This window comes from Oncorhynchus masou, chromosome 27, assembly GCF_036934945.1.
Source record: "Oncorhynchus masou masou isolate Uvic2021 chromosome 27, UVic_Omas_1.1, whole genome shotgun sequence".
NCBI classification, from domain to species: domain Eukaryota; kingdom Metazoa; phylum Chordata; class Actinopteri; order Salmoniformes; family Salmonidae; genus Oncorhynchus; species Oncorhynchus masou.
Window position 1 is genome coordinate 65,202,161 of NC_088238.1, and position 6,729 is coordinate 65,208,889.

Consider the following 6,729-nt stretch of genomic DNA (forward strand, 5'->3'; position numbering starts at 1 on the left):
AGTGAAAGCCCTCTCTCTCTCTCTCTCTTCTCTGGCTACAAACAATCCAGCAGTGAAAGCCCTCTCTCTCTCTCTTCTCTGGCTACAAACAATCCAGCAGTGAAAGCCCTCTCTCTCTCTCTCTTCTCTGGCTACAAACAATCCAGCAGTGAAAGCCCTCTCTCTCTCTCTCTTCTCTGGCTACAAACAATCCAGCAGTGAAAGCCCTCTCTTTCTCTCCACGACTTTCTCCTGATCCTTTCTTCTCCTCTCTGATTATTGGCAGCGATGATATCCCAAGATGAGATGTCATCATTATTATGATGAGACATCAGCTTCCTGACACACACACACACACACACACACACACACACACACACACACACACACACACACACACACACACACACACACACACACACACACACAGCGCCAATATGACACGCGCAATCACAGTAGCCAGGCTGTCCATAGTGAGTCATGATATAAGCTTCAATAAGTGACTCCGCTCCCCCCTCCATCCCTCCTCCTCTCCCTCCTTCCCTGAAGTTTGTCACTCACCCCTGTCTCTCCCGCCAGGCTGTTAGGCGGGTGGGTCTGTCTCGCGGGGCCGGTAGTGATGCGTGTCTGCGCCCGAGCCTCCGTTCCAGCCCTGGTCATAGCATCATGTCTACCAGCAGACTCGCGTACAGGACAGGACGCCCTTCCTCTCTCGCTGCCCTGCTTCACTGCCGTTAAAACGGTAAATCTGCGCGTGCCGACGCCTGTCTTGTCTTCTCCTTTCACCGTAAACTAAACCGGGGCTTCAAACCATCCAGTTCCTCTACCGGGCCTGTGCGGAGTGGAGAACAATGTGTTCGACAGGGAGGGGGAAGAGGGGGAGGGGAGGAGAGGAAGAGGGGACGACATGTAATCACATAATTCATTTTTAAAGGGGAGGCGATCTGGCAGTCAGCTGTTCGTAACTCAGAGGACATATGGAGGGGCATCGCCTTTAAGAGCAGAGCGGCACTGGTGACCGTTTATTAGTCGGAGGAAAATAATAATAATAATAATACACGCTATATACTGAGTGAACAAAACAGTAAGAACACCTCCCTAATTGTTTATTATTTCACCTTAATTTAACCAGGTAGGCCAGTTGAGAACAAGTTCTCATTTACAACTGCGACCTGGTCAAGATAAAGCAATGTAGTGAGACACAAACAACAACACAGTTACACATAAACAAACATACAGTCAATAATACAATAGGAAAGTCTATATACAGTGTGTACATATGAGGTAAGATTAGGGAGGTAAGGCAATAAATAGGCCATAGTGGTGAAGTAATTACAATATAGCAATTAACACTGGAGTGACAGATGTGCGGATGAGGATGTGCAAGTAGAGATACTGGGGTGCAAAAGAGCAGAAAAACAAAAAACAAATATGGGAATGAGGTAGGTGGATGGGCTGTTTACAGATGGGCTGTGTACAGATGGGCTGTTTACAGATGGGCTGTGTACAGATGGGCTGTGTACAGATGGGCTGTGTACAGATGGGCTGTTTACAGATGGGCTGTGTACAGATGGGCTGTGTACAGATGGGCTGTGTACAGATGGGCTGTTTACAGATGGGCTGTGTACAGATGGGCTGTGTACAGATGGGCTGTGTACAGATGGGCTGTTTACAGATGGGCTGTGTACAGATGGGCTGTGTACAGATGGGCTGTGTACAGATGGGCTGTGTACAGATGGGCTGTTTACAGATGGGCTGTGTACAGATGGGCTGTGTACAGATGGGCTGTGTACAGATGGGCTGTTTACAGATGGGCTGTGTACAGATGGGCTGTGTACAGATGGGCTGTGTACAGATGGGCTGTGTACAGATGGGCTGTGTACAGATGGGCTGTTTACAGATGGGCTGTGTACAGATGGGCTGTTTACAGATGGGCTGTGTACAGATGGGCTGTTTACAGATGGGCTGTGTACAGATGGGCTGTTTACAGATGGGCTGTTTACAGATGGGCTGTTTACAGATGGGCTGTGTACAGATGGGCTGTGTACAGATGGGCTATCTACAGGTGCAGTCATCTGTGAGCTGCTCTGACAGCTGGTGCTTAAAGATAGTGAGGGAGAGTCTCCAGCTTCAGACATTTTTCCAAATTTGTTCCAGTCAGCAGCGGACTGGAAGGAAAGGCGGATAAAGGAGGTGTTGGGGATGACCAGTGAAATATACCTGCTGGATCGTGTGCTACAGATGGGTGCTGCTATGGTGACCAGTGAGCTAAGATAAGGCGTAGCTTTACCAAGCAAAGACTTATAGATGACATGGAGCCAGTGGGTTTGGCGACGAGTATGAAGCGAGGGCAAGCCAACGAGAGCGTACAAGTCGCAGTGGTGGGTAGTATATGGGGCTTTGGTGACAAAACGAATGGCACTGTGATAGACTGCATCCAATTTGCTGAGTAGAGTGTTGGAGACTATTTTGTAAATGACATCGCCAAAATCAAGGATTGGTAGGATGGTCAGTTTTACGAGGGTATGTTTGGGAGCATGAGTGAAGGAGGCTTTGTTGCGAAATAGGAGACCGATTCTAGAAATCATTTTGGGTTGGAGATGCTTAATATCAAATCAAATCAAAGGTTTTTTTCACATGAGCCGAATACAAACAGTGAAATGCTTACTTACAGTCTCTAACCAAAAGTGCAAAAAAATGTATTAGTTGAACAATAGGTAAGTAAAGAAATAAAACAACAGTAAACAGACAGGCTATATACAGTAGAGAAGCTATATACAGTAGAGAAGCTATATACAGTAGAGAGGTTATATACAGTAGAGAGGCTATATACAGTAGAGAGGTTATATACAGTAGAGAGGCTATATACAGTAGAGGCTATATACAGTAGAGAGGATATATACAGTAGAGAGGTTATATACAATAGAGAGGCTATATATAGTAGAGAGGTTATATACAGTAGAGAGGCTATATACAGTAGAGAGGTTTTATACAGTAGAGAGGCTATACCAGTAGAGAGGCTATATACAGTAGAGAGGCTATATACAGTAGAGAGGTTATATACAGTAGAGAGGCTATATACAGTAGAGAGGTTATATACAGTAGAGAGGCTATAACAGTAGAGAGGCTATAAACAGTAGAGAGGCTGTATACAGTAGAGAGGCTATAACAGTAGAGAGTCTATATACAGTAGAGAGGTTATATACAGTAGAGAGGCTATATACAGTAGAGAGGCTATATACAGTAGAGAGGCTATAACAGTAGAGAGACTATAACAGTAGAGAGTCTATATACAGTAGAGGCTATATACAGTAGAGAGGCTATATACAGTAGAGAGGCTATATACAGTAGAGAGGCTGTATACAGTAGAGATGTTATCTACAGAAGAGAGGCTATATACAGTAGAGAGGCTATATACAGTAGAGAGGCTATATACAGTAGGGAGGATATATACAGTAGAGAGGCTGTATACGGTAGAGAGGCTATATACAATAGAGAGGCTATATACAGTAGAGAGGCTATAACAGTAGAGAGACTATAACAGTAGAGAGACTATAACAGTAGAGAGTCTATATACAGTAGAGAGGTTATATACAATAGAGAGGCTATATACAGTAGAGAGGTTATATACAGTAGAGAGGCTATAACAGTAGAGAGGTTATATACAGTAGAGAGGCTATATACAGTAGAGAGGTTATATACAGTAGAGAGGTTATATACAGTAGAGAGGCTACATACAGTAGAGAGGCTATATACATTAGAGAGGCTATATACAGTAGAGAGGCTATAACAGTAGAGAGGTTATATACAGTAGAGAGGCTGTATACAGTAGAGAGGTTATATACAGTAGAGAGGCTATATACAGTAGAGAGGCTATATACAGTAGAGAGGCTATATACAGTAGAGAGGCTATATACAGTGGAGGCTATATACAGTAGAGAGACTATATACAGTAGAGAGGCTATATACAGTAGAGAGGCTATAACAGTAGAGATGCTGTATACAGTAGAGGCTATAAACAGTAGAGAGGCTATATACAGTAGAGAGGCTATATACAGTAGAGAGGATGTATACAGTAGAGAGGCTATATACACTAGCGAGGCTATAAAATTAGCGAGGCTATATACAGTAGAGAGGCTATATACAGTAGAGGCTATAAACATTAGAGAGGCTATATACAGTAGAGAGGCTATATACAGTAGAGAGGATGTATACAGTAGAGAGGCTATATACAGTAGAGAGGCTATTTACAGTAGAGGCTATATACAGTAGAGAGGCTATATACAGTAGAGAGGCTATATACAGTAGAGAGGCTATAACAGTAGAGATGCTGTATACAGTAGAGGCTATAAACTGTAGATCGGCTATATACAGTAGCGAGGCTATAAAAGTAGCGAGGCTATATACAGTAGAGAGACTATATACAGTAGAGGCTATATACATTAGAGAGGTTATATACAGTAGAGAGGCTATAACAGTAGAGAGGTTATATAGAGTAGAGAGGCTGTAAACAGTAGAGAGACTATATACAGTAGAGAGTCTATATACAGTAGAGAGTCTACATACAGTAGAGAGGCTATATACAGTAGAGAGGATATATACAGTAGAGAGGCTATATAGAGTAGAGAGGATATATACAGTAGAGAGGCTATATACAGTAGAGAGGATATATACAGTAGAGAGGCTATATAGAGTAGAGAGGCTATATACAGTAGAGAGGCTGTATACAGTAGCGAGGCTATAAAAGTAGCAAGGCTATATACAGGAGAGAGTCTACATACAGTAGAGGCTATATACAGCTGTTGTCACAAGAAAAGGGTGACTAGTGAAGAACAAACACCAATGTAGATACAACTTATATGTAAATTGTAAATATATGTAAACTTATGTAAATACAAGACATTTTAAATGTCTTTATTCTTTTGGAACTTTGTGAGTGTAATGTTCACTGTTAATTTTTGTTGTTTATTTCACTTTCGTATATTATCTACCTCACTACCTCACTTGCTTTGACAATGTTAACATATGTTTCCCATGAATAGAATTGAGGGGTAGTTGTTGTTTTGGGGACAGTTGATAGAGAGATGTAGTTGTTGTTTTGGGGACAGTTGATAGAGAGAGAGAGAGAGAGAGAGAGAGAGAGAGAGAGAGAGAGAGAGAGAGGGGGGGTAGTTGTTGTTTTGGGGACAGTTGATAGAGGGAGAGAGAGAGAGAGAGATAGTTGTTGTTTTGGGGACAGTTGATAGAGAGAGAGTGTTGTTGTTTTAGGGACAGTCGATAGAGAAAGAGAGAGAGAGAGAGATAGAGGTAGTTGTTGTTTTGGGGACAGTTGATAGAGAGAGAGAGAGAGAGAGAGAGAGAGTGTTGTTGTGGTAACAGTTGCCAGGCAGATGTAAAGGTGGGTCATTCTAAGACCACACCCCTGACACAAACAAACCCCCTGACCCCCACCCCTCCTTTTTGTTTGTGTGTGTGAGATTAGTGATCAGCCTGTTTCTCCCCCCTCCGTGCATATCTTTATTTGTTGATAGGGGGAGGGCTTTAGGGATTAAAATGGGATGGGGGTTATCCTCCCCTCCTCCTCCCTCCCTATCCCATACTCCTCCTCCTCCCTCCCTCATCCCCCCATCTCCTCCTCCCTCTCTATCCCCGTCTCCTCCTTCCTCCTCCTCCCTCCCTATCCCCGTCTCCTCCTCCCTCCCTATCCCTCCTCCTTCTCCCTCTTCCTCCTCTTTCCCTCACCCCTTCTCCCTCCTTTTCCCTCCTCCTCCCTCCCTATCCCCGTCTCCTCCTCCTCCATATCCCCGTCTCCTCTTTCCTCCTCCTCCCTCCCCATCCCTCCTCCTACTCCTTCCTCCTCCTCCCTCCCTATCCCTCCTCCTACTCCCTCCTCTCTCCCTCCCTCCTTTTCCCTCCCTCCTTTTCCCTCCTCCTCCCTCCCTATGCCCGTCTCCTCCTTCCTCCTCCCTCCCTTCTCCTCCTTCCCTCCTCCCCCTTTCATCCCTGCACAGGTGTATCCCTCTCTCACACACACACACATACACACTCACAAACATACTGTGACACACACACACACACACAAACACCCCCCCCCCCCCCCACACACACACACACACACACAAACACCCCCCCCCCCCCACACACACGCACACACACACAGGTTAAAGAATAAACATCAGACTCACCGGTGGACCAGGCTCTTCTCCTCCAGGTCAACAGTTAGAGTCTCGCTGCTATAACAGTATCCTACAGTACTACAGCTGACGTCCAACCTACAGAGGTGATACAGGCTGACTGGTCTATGTGTGTGATCAGTCTGTCGCTGCATCTCTTCCTGTCACTTCGCTCCGGCCTGACAGTGTGTGTGTGTGTGTCTGACAGTGTGTGAAAATGTGTGCGTGTGTCTGACAGTATGTGTGCGTGTGTCTGACAGTGTGTGTTCCTCCCTCACATCCCCTGGTCTCCGTAGCGATGTGGAGGTTGGCAGCTGAAACAATGTAGCCTCACATCCCCTGGTCTCCGTAGCGATGTGGAGGTTGGCTGCTGGCAGCTGAAACAATGTAGCCTCACATCCTCTTTCCTCTCCCTCCTCGCTGGTCTCTTTCTCCCATCTATCTCATCCTTCTCTCTCTCTCCCCTCCCCTATCTCTCTCCCTCCTCGCTGGTCTCTTTCTCCCATCTATCTCATCCTTCTCTCTCTCTCCCCTCCCCTATCTCTCTCCCTCCTCCCCTCTCTCTCCCCTCCCCTAT

At 45.4% G+C, this 6,729-nt stretch overlaps 1 protein-coding gene across 1 annotated transcript in view; it reads right to left on the bottom strand.

Annotated features, from left to right (window-relative positions):
- Positions 1 to 6,245, bottom strand: part of zgc:158659 (uncharacterized protein LOC791141 homolog) — a 112,543-nt gene extending 106,298 nt beyond the window's left edge. The window contains exons 1-2 of the mRNA XM_064940881.1: positions 6,165 to 6,245; positions 541 to 811 (exon numbers count right to left, since the gene is read on the bottom strand). The gene's annotated coding sequence lies outside the window, so the exon portion shown is untranslated. The remainder of the gene's footprint in view (positions 1 to 540; positions 812 to 6,164) is intronic.
- Between the last annotated feature and the right edge of the window lie 484 nt (positions 6,246 to 6,729).